At 33.2% G+C, this 20686-nt stretch overlaps 2 pseudogenes; one reads left to right on the forward strand and one right to left on the reverse strand.

The window, feature by feature from the left end:
* Nucleotides 1–736: 736 nt before the first annotated feature.
* LOC131171880 (metal tolerance protein C2-like) lies at nt 737–2106 on the forward strand (annotated as a pseudogene).
* Nucleotides 2107–16095: 13989 nt separating this feature from the next.
* Nucleotides 16096–20032, reverse strand: LOC110673028 (receptor-like protein EIX2; annotated as a pseudogene).
* Between the last annotated feature and the right edge of the window lie 654 nt (nt 20033–20686).

The raw sequence follows: 20686 nt of genomic DNA on the forward strand, positions 1-20686 counted from the left end.
TAACTTTTGCTTATAAAAAAAATGTATCTTGTATTTTTATATAAATGTTGCTTAACTAATTTGGCTCGTGAGTTCCAATTTTAAGGATGGAGATTTATCCCATGGAGGGTATAAGAATCATATTCCTAGAAAAATAAAACACAATGTGTTGCACACGCGGGTCATTAATTATGAATTTTATGACCAAATTGTAACGTCAACATAACCAATGTGCTACACAAGGAGGTCATTATTAATCGCACGAGGAGACTTTTTCAAGAAAGGCAAAGAGATGGGCACTAGATTAATTGAATTTGTTAATCGAAATTAATTAATTATCGATTATAATTAAATTAATTAAAAAGAATATAATGTAAATACATTTTTAATCATTTTTTTTCTTATAAAATTCATAAATAATTTATTATTAATAAAAAATAATTATAAATTAAATATTATTAATAAAATTATAAAAATAATAATGATAAATAATATATTATTAGTAAAAATATAATGAATATAAATTTGATTATCAAATCAAAGCTAACGAATTGAAAATCGAAAATTGGAAATTTTTAGATCGAAAGAACTGAACTCTAATTTTTCCCTACTGCTGATGCCAAGTGCTTGCTGTAATTAACACGTATGAGTCCCATGTGTGATCATTGCAATTCTCTCTGCATTTCAAATCCGCCAAAGGGTTTTAAATCTTAGTCAGGGTCTGTGACTTCTGTTCAGATTTCCTGGTTTTTCACTAATGGAGAAAAGCAATTCATGTAAGTATCAGACTCGATAAGCCGATTGGCAGCATCCATGGACTGGAGATTTCGGATTCGCTGCAAGCGATCGTAGGTGCACTTATAGTCGCCAGTCTTCATTTGACCATCAATCTGGAAAGCCGCACTCTCCGATTTCCATTATATCGAATGAGACGATGAATCCTCTGCTTTCCCTTACTGTTTCGGGCGTATACGTGCCACCGGCGATTTACTCTGATGACTACGAAAGCGAAAGCATTTTCGAGACTGCAAAAGGCTCTAACAAGGATAGGAAGGCATTATCAGTTCTGCATTCTGTTATTTCCATATTAGGGGTGTTTAGGTCCGGGAATAGGCAAATGAAGAGGCTTTTGATGATGATTTCGCTTAATGTTGCGTGTTCTACTGCGGAATTGGGCTCTTTACGGGGCGTGTTGGTTGGATATCTGATGCATCTCATCTGACATTTGGTTGTGCTCTATTAACGTTTTCTTTTTGGGCCATGGCTGCTTCTTGGAGAAAGCCTGATTGCGTATACGCTTATGGGTACAAATGGCTGGAAGTTTTGGCTGCTTTCACTAATGGTCTGTTTCTTTTGTTCATGTCATTTTCCATGTCAGTGGAGACACTTCATGCATTCATACAAGAAGAATCCGAGCACAAGCATTATTTGATTGTTTCGGCGGTGACAAATTTACTGATTAATCTTATTGTTGTTTGGTTCTTTAGGAACTATGATCGCATTAGTCTTGTCTACAGAATAGCAGAAGACATGAATTACCACTCAGTTTGCTTGCATTTCGTTGCTGATTCCATTCGTAGTGCAGGTTTGATATTGGCAAGCTGGTTTTTGTCCCTCGGCGTTGACAATGCTGAAGTCTTATGTTTGGGGCTAGTTTCAGTTGCAGCTTTTATGCTTGTCATGCCACTGTTTAAATTGATTGTTGGCATCTTCCTTCAAATGGCGCCACCTAGTATTCCTTCTTCAGCATTGAGCAAATGCCTAAGTCAGATTACTGTTCGTGAAGAAGTTAATGAAGTTTCTCAAGCTGGATTTTGGGAATTAGTGCCTGGTCATGTTTTTAGTTCACTTTCAGTTCAGGTGAAGAAGGGGATGCATGATCGACCAACATTACAGTTTTTGCATGGTTTGTATCATGATATGGGCATACAGGATCTTACATTGCAGACTGCTTATGATTAAGGCCCACATTTTTGGATGAGAGTCAGTAAGAACGGCTTTAGATTGAAACCGCCATTTATAGTTTTTATTTTTATCACTCATTAGAAACAGTACAATTGGTATATCTAGATTGCATACAAGCATGATTAGCATATGTTGGATTATTTATTTGTATCTGAATATGGATTAGCAATAATCAATTGTTAGACTTATTGACAGATTAAAAAATGATATCAAATAATAAGTTTAGTAATTAGCAATATCTAAATGAATTGGGTCATATAATTGGGCAAGCCTGTAATGGGTCAGGCTGTCCATAAGCTCACTAAGGAAGATACCCAAACTCTCAGTCCTATATATATATATATATATCTGATAACTCCATTTAATATCAGATAGAATTCATATAGAATTTGAATACTGTGGATATTGAGAGTTGTGAATTTACCCTTTCGCTTTCGTTCTTGATTGTTCACAGAAAATCATGGATACAAATGTATTTCCAGGTACACATATTATCTAATCATGTAATCTATAATAATTTAATTTATTTCTAACAATTGGTATCAAAGCTTGGTTAGGGATTATTATTATTATTTTTGTTAATTTTATTATTGTATGTTTGAATATTAATTTTCGCAAATAAATATTGAATTTGGTTACATGGTTTGATAAACAGTTTTCCTTTTATGTAAAATACTTTATATATATATATATACACGCGCATTTAATTTAATAAAAGTCAAGAGCATAAAATATTTACAATTCATAAAATATTTACAATTCTGTTTGATTATGTATTTATTAATTATTATATGTTGGTTTTCGAAATAGTACATAATATATTTGTATAGTGATTATGATTGAATATGATTGAATTTCATAACCCATATGAAACTTGCATACTGTCATATGTAATTAATATAACAAAAGTCAAGAGCATAAAATATTTACAATTCTGTTTGGTTATGTGTTTATTAATTATGATAATATTATGTGTTTATTAATAGTTATTGGTTTTATTGGACTAATTATGTCTAGGCATACTGAGAACATATTCATGAGTAGTAACGTTATTACTATGTTCATGACATGGTGTCCATTAAAATTTTGATTATGGTAAACACTTTTGTGATTATGAGCTCACCTATCGTGGGACTAGTCATAAAATTGTTCTGTTAATTTGGTTAAAATTTATTTCATGGATTTCAGGAGTTATTTGGATTATATTAATAGTGGATATGTCCATCGGTATAACACTATTAATACAATATGTTATTGTTGATTGTAATGTTATTTGTTGATTGTCTTTAATAATTTTTAATACCATATCGGTACAAAAGTGTTAAAGATGCTGGTTTATATATATATATTGATTAGTTCAATGAGTTTTCTTGATTTTATTGTAATTCGGGACCCTTATGCGGGATTATAATAAATAACAGTTTTGTACATAATTGCTTTCTTAGCTGGATCTGAAAGGAAACTTTAATTTTGTGATTATGTTATATACATAATTCACGTTTCCTCTATTGTTCTATTCTAGCTACTGTTTCTATGCAATTATCTGCTGTGAAAACTCTGAATGGCTCCAATTTTGATGATTAGAAAGAGTCTCTAGGCATGTACCTAGCAATAGCCCAACTGGATTTAGCCTTAAGGGTTGATGCACCTGCTGAACTTACTAATGAATCCACTGTTGCTGAAAAGACTTATTATGAGACGTGGCAAAATTCTAATAGGGTTTGCTTAATGGTGATGAAGTATAATATAGATAAGTCCATAAGACAAGGTATTCCTGATAAGGAGACTGCTAAGAAATTTTTGCAGACTATTATTGAAAAGTTTAAAAGGTTTGACAAGGCTCAAAAGAGTCATTATCTTTCTTTGCTGGAGCACACCCAATATGATGGTGCCAGTGGTGTATGAGAACACATAATGACACTTACAAGTTATTTTAACAAGCTCAAGTATTTTGATCTTGATTTGGGAGAAAGTTTCTAGTTTGGCGCATTCTTGAATCTCTTCCATCCCAATTCAAAATTCTTAAGACTTCTTACAACTCCCAATAATGGGAGTGGACAGTTGATCAGTTGATAGCCATTGTGTGCCAATAAGAGGAATCTATGAGGAAAGAGAATACTCTTTCTGTTAATTATGTTTTTAAAGGGTCTAGTAGCAAAACTAATGAGAAATTTCAAAAGGACAAGAAGCCTAAAGCTAAATTTGAGAACAAGAATGGTGGTAAGCATGATCATAATTTAACAATTTAGAAGAAACCCTTCAAAGGCAAGTGCAACTATTACAAGAAGCTTGGCCATAAGTTAGAGGACTGTTTTAAGCTTAAGAAGAAGCATGAGAAGGAAGGGGCTCAAAAACGTGAGGAAACCAAGCGAAAAGGAGAAGACTGTTTTAGGAGTAAATGGAGTTGCAGTAGTAGAACTCATAGGGATTGTTTCTTTGAATTTATCTTTTGGACATGTGTTGGAATTAAATGATACTGTTTATGTTCCTTCTTCAAGGAGAAATTTAATTCCAACACCTATTTTAAATAAGTGTGGTTATGTGTTTCTTCAAGGCAATAAAAAAAATTATTTTTTATTTTAAATCTGATATTATTGGTTCCGCTATTTTATGCAATGGTTTATATGTGTTGAATTTAAATTCAGTTCCTTTTGAATCTGTTAATGTTCCTATCAATGTTGTTATTGGGCACAAATGTCAAAGAGTTAAAGAGAACTCTTCAATGTTATGGCATAGACGTTTGGGTCACATTTCTAGGGAGAGAAATAGAAAGGTTTAAGGCCAGACTAGTAGTAAAAGGTTATAATTAGAGGGAAGGTATAGATTATACAGAAACTTTTTCCCCAGTGTCCACTAAAGATGCCTTTCATGTGGTTATGGCTTTAGTTACTCATGATGACTTAGAACTCTACCAGATGGATGTTAAAACAGTTTTCTTAAATGGAGACTTATATGAAGATGTGTATATGGTTCAACCAAATGGTTTCATGGAAGCTGATAAAGAACACTTAGTATGCAAGTTGAAAAGATCCATTTACGGGTTGAAATAGGCTTCTAGACAATGGCATCTGAAGTTTGATCAAGTTTTGACTTCTCTTGGTTTTGAGGAGAATGCTTCAGATCAATGCATCTTTCAGAAGGTGAGTGAGAGCCATTTTCATTATTCTAGTGTTGTATGTTGATGACATTCTTCTTGCCAGTAGTAGCATCAATCTCTTGAACTAGACAAAATACATGCTTTCTGGTCATTTTGACATGAAAGATCTTGGTGAGGCCACATATGTTCTGGGTATTTAGATTCACCATGATGGGTCTTGAGGCATATTGGGTTTGTCTCAAGGAACTTATATTGATAGAGTTCTTAAGAGATTTAATATGCACACTTGCTCATCTTCTATTGCACCTGTTATTTTAGGTGAGAAACTCTCTAAAGCTCAGTGTCCTCAGGATGACAAGGAAAGGACTGAAATGGAAAAGATTCCATATAGTTCTACAGTTGGGAGCTTGATGTATGCTCAAGTATGCACTCGTCCTGATATAGCATTTGCTATTAGTGTCCTTGGTAGATACTTGAGTAATCCTGGATGGAGCCACTGAAAAGCTGCAAAGAAAGTTATGAGATATTTACAGGGTACTAAGAATTATATGTTAACTTACAAAAGATCTGGCAATCTGGAAGTCATTGGGTACTCTGATTCTGACTTTTCAAGCTGTAGATGATAGAAAATCTACTTTTGGTTATATCTTCATGATGTCTAGAGGAGCTATTTCTTGGAAGAGTGCCAAATAAACACTTACCGCTACCTCCACTATGGAAGCAGAGTATGTTGCTTGTTATGAGGCCACTTGTCAAGCTATTTGGTTAAAGAAATTGATTTCTAGTATGCTTGTTGTTGAGAGCATCTCAAGGCCCTTGACCATTTATTGCGACAATGCTCCTGCTGTTTGCTTCTCTCAAAATCATAGGAATTCTAGTCGAACTAAACATTTTGATGTCAAATTCCTGTTTGTTCGAGAGAAGATTCGTGAATCACAGACTCGAATTGAACATATTACTATGGACCGAATGATTACGGATCCGTTAACCAAAGCTTTGCCCATTAGTCTTTTTCAGAAGCATGTTGGGCATATGGGTGTAGTGAAAACTTTGATGATGCTTTGGTTTAGTGGGAGTCTGTTTTATGTTACATTTGAGTTAGCATTTGTATGGAATGCTTAAACCATTGCTTAGCCCCATTACAACCCTTTTAAAGACCTTTTGATCTTTTGAAAAGTGTATGCTACATTAGTGGAGATAGAAAAATTGAGATATGCCTATGGAGTTGGAATTAAATCAAACTTACCACAATCATCCTCAATAGAGGCAACTTGGGGAAGTAAGTGTTTCTTAAGTCTATCCTGATAAAACAGGTTATTTGCGACTTATTAATGGCCTTGCATAGAGGAATAATTAGTTGAAGCACCATAAAGGGGGTGAGGTTCTAGCGGGCAACTGTTGAGGTCCCTATGCCTTGAAAGTGGGAATTGGTACGAAGGTTGAAGAGTGTGTAATTATGTGCAAGTTAAAGTTTTTTTTGTTATGTTTCTAAGTACCCCAATGAATTTTTTTATAAAGTTTTAATTTGCTTGAGGACAAGCAAGGGTTTGAGTTTGAGGGTATTTGATTGCATCAAATTATATAGACATTTAAGGTTAACATGTATTGCATTTTATTAGCATTTAGTATCGTTTTATGTTTATTTTTATATGTTTTCATTATTATTTTAGAAAGCATGTTAATCTGACTCAATTCATTGATTTTTATATTTTATCAGGTGTTTTTATGTGGTTCTAGAATTAAAAATGAGTTTGGACAAGATCTGGAGGTCAAAACGTGAAGAATACAGGGCCAGAAGCAGTACACGGGCCGTGTAATCTGCCCTGTGTAACTTCTTGGACCCCGTGTAACTCTCTGGACTGAAGAAAACGTGAAAAATGAAGTGGCAGAAATTTACACGGATACACGGCCCTTGTAAAGTCCCCTGACAGCAATTTTGATGTGACTTTTCTTCGCTCCAACTCTACCCAGATGGACTCCTAATGCTTGTAGGACTCTGAAATTAGGGTTTTTATACCAGATATAAATAAAATAAGTCAGGAATTGAGGAAAAAGAGAGAATTTACATCCAAAAAGGAGAATTAACATTCAAGAGCCGATTTACATTCAAGGAGGTACATCAACCTCAAGGGAAATAAGGGAGAAACAAGATCTACAAGATTGCTAGAAGGGATTTTCAGCTGAAGTTCCAAAAATCCAAGGCTGCAATTCTTTTTCTGGGTTCTTTCACTCTATTTTTTTCTCATGTCTTCTCTTTATCTTTTTATAAACTTGATTGTAAAACTCACCATGGATGAGTAGGTTCTTTATTCTAGGGTTAGGGTGTATCACTCCTAATTTCATTGTGGATCTGGTTTGATTTTATTTAATACATTGGGTATTTTATTCTTTGATTCCATCTCTTGTGATCTTAATGCATGCTATGTGTTGGTACCCACTTAGTATTGATTACAAATATTAATTGAAGGACTGAAAGGTGAAGGTTAATATTAAAAAACCAGGATTTTGAACCTAGGAAATCTGACTTAGAGATAGGCTGATAACCTTTGTAGAGTTCCAAAATTAATCAAGGAACTTAAAGGGTTTTAATTAATTTAATCACCACAAAAGTAGGGATTATGTTAATTAAAATTCACCTTGAGTGTCTTGAGAGAGGACTTAAGATAACTTAGGATTAATTTCCATCAAAGTAATAATCTCCCATTTATGGAATGAATCAAATTGATTTTATAATTAATTAAAGTGTGAACCCCTAGTTCTAGAATGCCTTTATCCATTAGTATTTTATTTTAGTTAATTATTTAGATTTTATTTCTTTCAATTTAGATCTAATTATTATTTCTCTAAAATTCAATCGTCTAGATAGTTAAAATCACTATAGTTTGGTACTCAACACGGTCCTCATGGGAACGATACTCTACTCATCACTTTATTACTTATTAGCGATCTGTGCACTTGCGGTGGTTAAAAAACTAGCAAACAAGTTTTTGGCGTTGTTGCCGAGGACCGTTGCTTGATATTGAATGATTAGTGATTTGATTACTCTAGATATTCTTATTTCTTTTATAGTTTATTTCTTGTCTAATTTTATTTTTTACTTATTTTTCTTGTGAGGTACATTGAGATGTTTCATCAATAAGTCTTCACAAGTTTTATTTAACAACACAATGAACCATTTTGTAATGCTTGGAGAAGATTCAATGAATTGGTAGAGCAATTTTCCAACATAGCCTTTCAAATTATAAACTTACTCTCAATTTCTACAATGGTTTGGATGAAGCGACAAGGAATTTGGTAGATTATAGAGCTTGGGTTATCGGTGATCAGGTTCTTCAATGAAACCATGGGGATGCCATTCACTTGTTGAATGACATGGCAGATTTTGATTACTATTGGCATGGGGATCTTTCACTGCAGGGTTGGAGTCACCAATACTCTCCAGACACCTATCAACCTAATATTTCACACCAACCATTCGAACTGCAATTAGAGAATAGAGTGGAACTTGAAAAGGCAATAGCTCCATTGGAAAATTTTGACAACCTTATGATGAACAATGAGCTATCACTTTATGAAGAGGAATTATATGAACAAAGTTGGGAGAATGAAGAAGCTTTATGGGAATTTGAACATATAGAAAAAGTAGAGCATCAAGAACAAAATTCCTTTGAAGATGACTTACAGAGAATTCCTAAAAGAGCAAGAGTTACTTAAAGAACAAGTAGAACCTAGAGCTGAAGGAAACAACTCCTTTATAGTTGGGGGATCATTGGAAGAGTGTTTCAATGAAGACAAATCAGAGATAAAGGTGGTGGATGAAGAAATTGATGAGACTATCAATTTAAGTTCATTAATGATGCTTACACGTACACCACCAGAAGACCTTTTTCTATCATGGACACCTCCTATACCATCATACATCCCTCATGAGCTAAAACAGTCCTCTCCCCAAGAATATCATTCCAAGCCATGTGTTATTCGTGCTATGTGCAATATTGATTCAGATCTTGCCATTCTTGAGAGTACCACAAATCAATACCCATATGTGGTGTTACATGACAACTACTATGGGCGAAAACCGCTCTTTGAGTAGCAATTCTAAAAGGGGTCGAGCTAAAGACCTTAAATTAGCGCTTCTTGGGAGGCAATCCAAGTTTTAAATTTAATCTTTGCATTTGTCTATTTCTTTTGTTTTATCACCCTTCCAAACTTGATTTCGATGTTTGTTCACTTTGTAGGTTCAAGAAGCACTTGAAAGGAGCAATGGAGATCAAACTCACAAATCTTCAAGGGAAGGCACGCTTCAAGGGGGAGTATTCTATATCCATTAGCTTTTCCTTGTTATTATATTTATGATGTTGCTCTTGATCTGATTATGATATCTTGATGATATTGAGGACAATGTCAAATTTGAGTTTGGGGGTGCATTTCATGCATTGCATTCATATATTGCATTTCATTACCCTATTATGTCTATATTATATTTGTGTATAAAAAATCTAGAAAATTTTTACAAATTTTGAACTTTTTAAAAAGGCTTTTAACTTAGAATTATAACTAAAACCTTGATGAGCTAATGATTGGACTCTCTGGGAAAGAGGAATGAATGTAACTGAATGGGCAAAAAGGCTTCAATATGTTGTTTGTGAAGAACTTAATCACCTAAGTGGAGTTAAACTAGTTAAACCCTTTCATAGCCATTAATCTGTCACATTGAACTTGCAAAATTAGGAGAAAATTTTTGAGATACAAGCAAACCTAAAAATGCCTCACCAACTTTAGAACATGTCTCTTGGACCTATCAAAGCGAAATCCTAGCATATGCTTGATGAAGAAACGATTAAGGCATTCTTTGATATAACCTCACTAAGCCTTAGCCACCCCTAATTAAAATATATATCCCTTGCAGCCAACTTGAAGCCTATATTTACCCCTTAGAATTTATTGCTTACCCATATTATTTACCTAGCCCCTATCCTAAACACCTAACCTACCATTTTGAGGAAGCTAAATGCATAAATAAAAAGTATATTAAGAGTAAAAAGAAAAAAAATTGGAGAGAGGATGTAAAACTCAAGAAAGACTGCAAGTGTGCAATTGAAATAAAAGAAAAATTTGCGTTTCCAACCCAGCAAAAGGAATGAGTTTGGGGAAGAGGACAAAAGGGACATAAATAAAATAAAAAAAAAAGGGAAGAAGAAAGAGAAGTCCCAAAATAAGTATCATAGAAGCATGCTTGGCACTATAAAAACCAAAAGCCCCTCTTCTCCATACAAAATCAATAGAATAAACTTAGTATACTTGATATTTTATGCATATATGCTATCCTCATATTTGCATTCCCTAAAAACCTTTCATTGGCAATCAAGTCATTATCCCTTTAGCCCCATTACAACCCTTTTAAAGACCTTTTGATCTTTTGAAAAGTGTATGCTACATTAGTGGAGATAGAAAATTGAGATATGCCTATGGAGTTGGAATTAAATCAAACTTACCACAATCATCCTCAATAGAGGCAACTTGGGGAAGTAAGTGCTTCTTAAGTCTATCCTGATAAAATAGGTTATTTGTGACTTATTAATGGCCTTGCATAGAGGAATAATTAGTTGAAGCACTATAAAGGGGGTGAGATTCTAGTGGGCAACTGTTGAGGTCCCTATGCCTTGAAAGTGGGAATTGGTATGAAGGTTGAAGAGTGTGTAATTATGTGCAAGTTAAAGTTTTTTTTGTTATGTTTCTAAGTACCCCAATTAGTTTTTTATAAAGTTTTAATTTGCTTGAGGACAAGCAAGGGTTTGAGTTTGGGGGTATTTGATTGCATCAAATTATATAGACATTTAAGGTTAACATGCATTGCATTTTGTTAGCATTTAGTATCCTTTTATGTTTTTTTTTATATGTTTTCATTATTATTTTAGAAAGGATGTTAATCCGACTCAATTCATTGATTTTTATATTTTATCAGGTGTTTTTATATGGTTCTATAATCAAAGATGAGTTTGGAAGAAATCTGGATGTTAAAATGTGAATAATATAGGGCTGTATGTGACACGGGCCATGTAACCAGCCTCGTGTAACTTCCTGGACCCCGTATAACTCTTTGGACTAAAGAAAATGTGAAAAATGAAGTGGCAGAAATTTACACGGGGAGTGTATCACTACACAGCCCCTGTAAAGTCCCCTGATAGCAATTCTGATGCGATTTTTCTTTGCTCCAGCTCGACCCGGATGGACTCCTAATGCTTCTAGGACTCAAATTAGGGTTTTACACTAGATATAAATAGGATAAGTCAGGAATTGAGGGACAAGAGAGAATTTACATCCAAAGAGGAGAATTAACATTCAAGAGCCGATTTACATTCAAGGAGGCACATCAACCTCAAGGGAAGCAAGGAAGAAATAAGATGTGCAAGATTGCTATAAGGATTTTTAGCTGAAGTGCCAAAAGTCCAAGGCTGGAATTCTTTTTCTGGGTTCTTTCACTCTATTTTCTTCTCATGTCTTCTCTTTATCTTTTTATAAACTTGATTGTAAAACTCACCATGGGTGAGTAGGTTCTTTATTCTAGGTTAGGTGTAGCACTCTCAATTTCATTATGGATCTGGTTTGATTTTATTAAATACATTGGGTATTTTATTCTTTGATTCAATCTCTTGTGATCTTAATGCATGCTATGTGTTGGTACCCACTTAGTATTGATTACAGATATTAATTGAAGGACTAAAAGGTGAAGGTTAATATTAGAAAATCAGGATTTTGAACCTAGGAAATCTGACCTAGAGATAGGCTGATGACCTTTGTGGAGTTCCAAAATTAATCAAGGATTTTAAAGGATTTTAATTAATTTAATCACCACGAAAATAGGGTTTACGTTAATTAAAATACACCTTGAGTGCCTTAAGAGAAGACTTAAGATAACTTAGGATTAATTTCCATCAAAGTAATAATCTCCCATTTATTGAATGAATAAGATTGATTCTATAATTGATTGAAGTGTGAACCCCTAGCTCTAGAATGCCTTTGTCCATTAGTATTTTATTTTAGTTAATTATTTAGATTTTATTTCTTTCAATTTAGATCTAATTATTATTTCTTTACAATTCGATCGTCTAGATAGTTAAAATCACTATAGTTTGGTACTCAACACGGTCCTCGTAGGAACGATACTCTACTCATCACTTTATTACTTGTTAGCGATCCGTGCACTTATGTGGTTGAAAAACCAACAAACAAAGCCTGTAATGGGTCAGGCTGTCCATAAGCTCACTAAGGAAGAGGCCCCAACTCTCAGTCCTATATATATATATATATATATATATATATATATATTCTGATAATCCCATTTAATATCAGATAGAATTCAGATAGAATTTGAATACTGTGGATATTGAGAGTTGTGAACTTACCCTTTTGCTTCCGTTCTTGATTGTTCACTGAAAATCATGGATACAAACGTGTTTCCAAGTACACATATTCTTTAATTATGTAATCTATAATAATTTAATTTATTTCTAACAGCATATCCTTAGGATAAGCTAATCAATTGACGATTGTGGAGTGAAGTCATATTTTGAAAATCATTAGGGATTGATGAAATAACATATCCTTAGGATAAGCTAATCAATTGACGATTGTGGAGTGAAGTCTTATATGCTATATTAAGAGATGCAATAGTTTTAAGACGAAAAATCCAATTAGGAATAAAGGATTCATGAAAATGATTGTATGACAAATCAAGAATTGAAAGAGAGGAAATGTTAATATTTACTAGTGGGTGAATATGTTGAATATGGCAATTTGACAAGTGGGTGAATATGTTGAATCTGGCAATTTGACAAGTGTAGTTCTACTAAAGAAGGAAGTGCATTTATCACTTTCAACCAATTGAAGGTTTGGCTAAGATTTACATTACTCAAATCAAGGAATTCTAACAAAGAAAGACCAGAAAGCCAATGCAAATTCTCAACATATGGATGATAATAGTAATAGCCATCAGCATTAAGATTAATGTAGTGAAGATTTAAAAGATTGCCAAGTTCATGAGTAATTATTTCCCCAAATGCAACACCTGAGAGATCAAGGTAGTACTTAAGCTGCCCATGGATCCACGAAATTTGGGAATTTGAATTCCTCCAAAATCATTGTTGCTTAAATCCAAGTACCTCAAATGCTTCAAGTTGAGAAGAGGTGGATTAATCTTACCACCAATTGTTGACTTCATGTAATACCTCTGATATTCTTCTTGTTGATTGAAAATGTTATCTATATCCATTAGGTACATACAAGTATTGAAAGATATGTATGAAGGAGCAACTACTATTGTGCGCACAGTGGGAGGGGACACAAGAGATTTTCCTATCTCAATTGGATTACACCAAGGTTCAGCTGTAAGCCCTTACCTTTTTATATTAGTTTTAGATGAATTGACGAAACATAGACAAGAGAGTATCCCTTGGTGCATGATGTTTGCAGATGATATAGTTTTGATAGATAAGACGCGATAATGAGTCAATAGAAAGTTGGAGCTTTGGAGAAGTACTCTAGAGTCAAAGGGTTTTAAGTTAAGTAGAACGAAAACAGAATACATGCATTGCAAGTTCAGTGAAGGTCGAACTGGTGATAGGAAAGGAGTTAGTTTGGACGAAGTGGTACTGTCACAAAGTAATCACTTTAAATATCTCAGCTCAATCCTTCAAGTAGATGGGGGATGTGAGGAGGATGTTAGTCATAAGATTAAAGCCGGATGGTTGAAGTGGAGAAGTGCCATGGGAGTTTTATGTGATCGCAAAATTCCCAATAAGTTGAAAGGAAAATTTTACCGTACAGCCATACGACCGGCCATGTTATATGGTAGTGAGTGTTGGGCACTGAAGGAGTCGAATGTGTCTAAGATAAGAGTTGCGAAGATGAGAATGTTAAGGTGAATGAGTGGTCATACTAGACTAGATAAAGTCTGCAATGAGAGTATTAAAAAAAAGGTAGGAGTGGTGCCAATTGAGGATAAGTTGAGAGAAGGAAGATTGAGGTGGTTTGGTCATGTGAAGCGTAGACATACGGAGGCTCCAGTTAGACAAGTAGAGCACATTAGGTTAGAGGATAGAAAGAAAAGAAGAGGTAGACCTAAACTGACTTAGAGAAGAGTAGTACAACATGACCTAAAAGCATTAAACATTTTCAAGAATTTAACCCAAAATCGTTTAGAATTGAGAAAGAGAATCTATATAACCGAGCCCAAATTCTTAGGATAAAGGCTTAGTTGAATTGAGTTATAAAATTTTATAAATTATAAAAGATCAAAACGGGCAATATCAACAATGAAAATAGGAGAGATAGGACCTCAATCTTAGAGATCAAACGTAGAACCAACTATCGACCGCCAACAAATGTGCAACAGTGTTCGCTAACCTCTTAACAAAAGAGACAGACCATGAATCAAAGTCTAACAATAAAGATTTACAATCTAGAACCACAATCCCAAAGTAAGAAACAAGAAAACTAGAACCTTTAAAGCTTGAACTAATAATAGAGTCAGATCCAAACATTACATGGAGTGGATGTCGACCCTTCATCCAGCTAAATACTTCCCGAAAGGCCATTGGTTCAGCAAGTTTTGGATCAAAAATACCATTATATTGTTTAAAATACTAAAAAATTTAATTCTAAATAATGCAATTAATCTAACAATTTCTTTTTTAAAAAATACACATCTCCAACATTTGTAAAAGTATACAATAATATAACAATATACAATTAAATTATATACAATAATATAATACATTTATAAAAATATATAATTAAATTTATATATTTAGAAAAAGACTTAAAATTATAAAATTAAATTTATTATAAAATTTTATAATAAATCATGTACACATATAGATGGCTAATATAAAATATATTAAAATTTTAAAAGATAAATTAGATAATTTCTTAAAAAATAAAATTTTATTGCAATAGTATGTATCATTTTTTTAATATTAAAAGTGAAATATTCAACTGTTAAAATATTTGTAGTTTTTGTATGATTTTATTTTAATGATCAATGCAAGAAATTTTTTAATGATTTTTTATACTCCAATAATTCATCTACATATACAAATTGAAATAAATTTTGATTTTAAATTAATAAATTTACTTGTAAGATAATATAATATAAATAATATAAATCAATTATTAAGATAATATTATAGTATTCAAAAGGAAAGTGTTTATAACATTATCAAGAAAGTGTTTATAGCAATTTTTTCTAAATCTTTTTTTATATACATGTGAAGAATTATAATAGTTAAAAATTATGATTTTGTAATCATTAAAATTTTAACTTTTTTAAACAATATAAATTAAAAAAAAAAATTTAACTTGATAGTTATATTCATATATTTATTATGATTGCACATAAAAAATAATATATATAAATTAAAATTTTATATTTAAATTAAAATTATGATTTTTAGAAATTTTAATTAAAAATGATAAAAATGGATGTATTAAAAATTATAAGACGCACATACAACGTATGTGTCACAAAAAACTAGTAATAATTAAAAGAAGAAAATTTGCTTTAAGTCAAGATATTCGATTTGTGAAAGAAAGAGTTTGAAAATGGAGTTCAAGGAGATGGCCAACTTTTTGATAAGCAGAGCCGGTTTGAAGCATGTTTGAGCTCATGCTTGAACTTCAAGAGAGCCTCTTATTGATTTTTAAGCAATATCTGCAGTTCAGTTTGGCGTAAGGTAGTGCTACTAGATCTTTTATTTGTTTTAAAGTTGTATCAAATGAGTTTCACTACCCCCAAAGAAATAGTGATTTATCATTTATCTGAGGCCCATTTGAAAGAAAAAAAAAAAGAATAAATTTTGCTAATAATACCTGTATTTCACTTTATGATAAGATGAATAGATTTTTGGATTTCTAATGGAATTGGAAGTTATATGCATACCGCAATAGTGATCTTGGCATGCATGCAAAGTATTAGTATATATGATCTCTCTTTCTTCTTCTTATCTTCTTAAGGGTGTGATGGCAAATTGTAATCAAGCTATTTAAATTCAAGCTGGATTTGAATGAGATTTTTTTTTATAAGTAAGCATGCTTTTTTTCTTAAATTAATGGCCAGGAAAAACTTAACATGAGCACATCCTTCTAAGACCTGGTCAATAGACCCCCCCAATACACCCATCCTAGATGTGGCATGTTAAGTAAAAAAACCTGGTAAGAAGATACAAAAGCATCCAAGAAAACCCAGAAATAGCTAAGACAACACATCAAGCCAAAACGAGAGGATTAAAACCCATAACAAAACTTAAGCACCAAGATCAAACAGAAGAACACCCAACTAACTTAACAAAAACTACAAGAGCAGGGTAGTTAAACTCTCAAAACAACAAATGCAAAGGAGCTAGAGAAACACAAGAAAATCCTTTTGATACAGATCGCCTTGCTTCGCTAGTTGATCAATGATGGAGTTAGCTTTGTGTAAAACATGAACAAAGAATACATGACGCAGTGACATCTTGAGATTCAGGGCTGACTTGATCGTGAATCAAAACTTACCCTAGTATGATTTTTTTTTTTTTTCTCTTTGAACTTGGTTGTGTTTTGGTACAAATGAAATGACATTTTGACAATCCAAGCACTCGAGAAAGCATCACCTCTTTCCGTGAGGGAGTCTTCCAACTTTTAAGGATGATAAAAACCATAAATAGCAATTACTATTGTTGTAGTATCTTCGCTTACAAAATCTCTCAAAAAACATTGAAACAACAAAATAAAGTACTAGCATAACATACACAAATAAGACATCGACATAATCTGGAATCATTAAAAACAACAACTTCAACAACATTTACCTTAAACTCCACCAAATTTTATGCCAAAAACAATCCAGGAAATGAAAATACACATACCTCCATCGTCTATTAATAGCTAGAGGTCCCAACACGCTCCAAAAACCCACAATGAATCCAAGTGCCATGCTCACATAAAACCAATCCACTTTGACACCATCACCCTTTTCTTTTTCTTCTTCTTTTCCATTATTGAGTATAACACCATTGTCACTGCAATTCTCAGAGAGTGGAGGTCCACATAGTCCTTTGTTGCCAACAAAACTAGAAGAGCTAAAGGTCAGCAATTGAGTGCTTGTAGGAATTCTCCCACTCAAATTATTATTGGACAAGTTCAAGAAGCTTAAAAATGTTAGATTTGTGATGCTTTGAGGAATTCCTCCAAATAATTGATTTTGAGAAAAATCCAAAGCTTCTAGCATTTTCATAGCACCTATATTCTCAGGAATCTTTCCGGATAACAAATTATCTGATAAATTAAGAGATTGCAATGATAGAAGACTTGTTATTTCTTTTGGAATCTCTCCAGATAAATTATTGTCAGAAAGATCCATACTTTTGACTAATCGTAGAATAGTGCTATACTCAACTATTCTTCCTTTCATCATAATTAATGCATCATCTCCAAAAAATGAATATCCACTTGACACATTAAAAACTTGTGCTACTGAATTAATTGTAGTCATTGGACTGAAGTTTTTTATGCAGCTTGGGATGGTCCCTGAGAGATTATTGTGAGAAAGGTCTAGAATTTGCAAAGAATTCAAATGGCAAAGTTCCTTGGGTATATACCCATGAAACTTATTTGCACGAAGGTTGAGAAGAAGCAAATACGAAAGCTTTTCCCTATCCATGTTGGAATGTGCCCAATCAGTTCGTTTTCACCAATATCAAGTGTCCTTAACCTTGCACAACTTTGAAGTGAAAATGGTATTTCACCTGAGAATCTGTTATTGCGAAGATTTAAGGATTCAAGGACTGTTAAAGCCCCAATTGACTTGGGAATATTGCCACTCAAGTTGTTGTTGTCTAAAGTTAAAAACCACAGTTCTGGCCAATTCAACCAACAATCTGGTATTTCTCCAGATAAAAGATTATTTTCAAGGTTAAGAATAATCATTCCCTTCATTTGATTCTTCTTATAACAAAGGATGTTGGATATGGAACCTGAAAATGAATTATTGTGAAGAATCAACGTTTTCACATTGGCATAGATCCAAGGTAATGGACCACTAAAGTGATTTGAGCTCAAGTCAATCACCGAATAAGATGGATTAATATTGGGGATATCAGGAATGGTTCCATGGATTTGGTTGTGAGAGATATTTAAATAGTAAAATTGTGCAGACATGTTCCAAAACCAGTAAGGAACACTGGAAATTTTGGAGTTTGACAAATCCACTTCATATAAATATTTTAGAGAATGAAGCCACCTTGGAAATTGTGGGCCAATAACCCAAGATCTCAATCTTAAGAATTCAATGTGATCAAAAGGTGGAATCCAATTTGAACTAACTTTCAACATCAAATGATTTTCGGAAGCATCAAAAGCTTTCAAATTTGTGAGGTTTGTAAAATGGATTTCAGAAACATCACCCTCCAACAAATTGTAAGCAATATCTATCTCCACTACATTTGCAAGTGCTCCAAACCACACAGGGAGATTTCCTGAAATGAAATTAACCGAAAGACGAAGGTTGACCAAATTCCTAAAATGGTTGGGATGATTGGACAAACGACCAAATAATTGGCAACTATCTAACTCCAATGACTCTAGCCCATTTGAAACACATCCTGATAGAATCTCAAGGATATCGTTTATGTCCTGGCTTAGCTTGACTCCTGACAAAGAGAGGAACCTCAAATTACAAAGATTTTGAATGGTCTTGGAATTCCTCCATCCAGTTCAAGTTCTTTGTTTGTTGACAAATCAAGGCTGGTGAGAGATGTAAAGTCTGCAATGGCGCTAGAAATTTTACCTTGAAAGAAATTGCTAGCAAGATTAAGGAGCTCAAGGTGACTACAATTGTATAACCAATTGGGTATTGAGGAAGTCAAATAGTTTCGAGATAAATCGAGTTCCTTCAATAAAGTGATGTTTTGAGGTTCAATAGAAATCGGACCTTCAAAGTTGTTAAGGGCAAAATTAATAGAAACAAGATTTCCAAGACGAAAAAACCATTTGGGAATTGAAGAATTAAAATCATTTGATGCGAGGTCAAGTTTCTGGAGTGAAGTTAGATTTTGAAAATCATTAGGGATTGGTCCTTGAAATAGATTTCCAGCTAAGTTAAGAGAAGTAAGAGTTTTAAGATGAAAAATCCAATTAGGAAGAAAAGATTGAGGAAAAACATTCAATGACAAATCAAGAGTGGAAAGAAACGAAAAATTAACATTTACTGGTGGGTGAAGATACTGCAGATTGCAATTTGACAGGTGTAATTCTACTAGAGAAGGAAGCAAGTTTGTCACTTTCAACCAATTGAAGGTTTGGCTAAGATTCACATTACTCAAATCAAGGAATTCTAGGACAGAAAGACCAGAAAGCCAATGCAAATCCTCAACATATGGATAATAATAGCCACCAGCTTTGAGATTAAGGTAGTGAAGATTGGAAAGATTACCAAGTTCATGAGGAACCATTCCCCCAAATCCAGCACCCGAGAGATTAAGGTATCTTAAACTCCCCATAGAGCCAAGGAATTTGGGAATTCGAATTCCTCCAAAATCATTGTTGCTTAGATCCAAGTACCTCATATGTTTCAAGTTGAGTAGAGATGGACTAATCTTACCACTAAATGTTGGCTTCATATAGTATTCCTTGTCTGCTTCCTCGTAATATCCTTCGTAAGAAGGACTTCCAAGATGGAGTTCAATGACATGGCCTGTTAAGTTGTGGCAGATCACTCCAAACCATCTGCAACAATCCTCTTTACCACCCCAAGATGAAAGCTGGTTTAGAGGATCTATGAGCTCATGCTTGAACTTCAAGAGAGCCTCTCTCTCACTTGGACTGCAACTAGAACTGAATTTTCCATAGCAGATGCCAAGACTGATGGTTGCAATCCAGAGGAAAGAAATTGTTAGTGGAGCACTCATTGATTTTTCCATGAAATTCAGTTTGATGAAAGAACCTTGCCACTGGGATGCTATTTATAGTGCTCCACTACGTGAATTCGAGATTTAAATTAAATCAATTTTTTAATTAATAAGTTTAGCCTTAGATGTTACTCATATGGCAGAATCAGATTAAAATATTTATTCTCCTAATTTTCTAGTTAAAAAAATTTTAATTAACAAAATATTATTTTTAATGAACTTTAATTAATTGAATTGATTTGATAAAATTGCAATAAATTTCAGAAATTAAACTTCAATAATAAAAATTAAAAAAATTGAATTGATCATAAATTCACATAAAAATTTTGCTTTCAGTAAAATAAATGGTGGTTTTAGGTTTGACAATTCAATTTCCTATGTTTAATTCTTACGAATTCAATTTCCTATTGGAGATTGTTATTTTATAATCATTATTAGTATTATTATTAACTGAAAATATTAATATTTTCTAGATTGTAAAATATTTTGTTTTAAATAAAAAAATTTGGAATTACAAAAAAAGGACAAATATGTTAATTAAATTACTTAAGCTCCCCAATTTAGCCATTCACTTTTCAGGCCAGCCACCCCACAAAATCTCCTGCAATTTGCAGCCCTCTCTTTTGGTTTCACATGTTGTGAAATGGCTTACGATAATGATCTTAATTAAAGACTTTTAATTATTAAACCTTGAATTAAC

This window comes from Hevea brasiliensis, chromosome 13 (genome assembly GCF_030052815.1).
Source record: "Hevea brasiliensis isolate MT/VB/25A 57/8 chromosome 13, ASM3005281v1, whole genome shotgun sequence".
Taxonomy (NCBI): domain Eukaryota; kingdom Viridiplantae; phylum Streptophyta; class Magnoliopsida; order Malpighiales; family Euphorbiaceae; genus Hevea; species Hevea brasiliensis.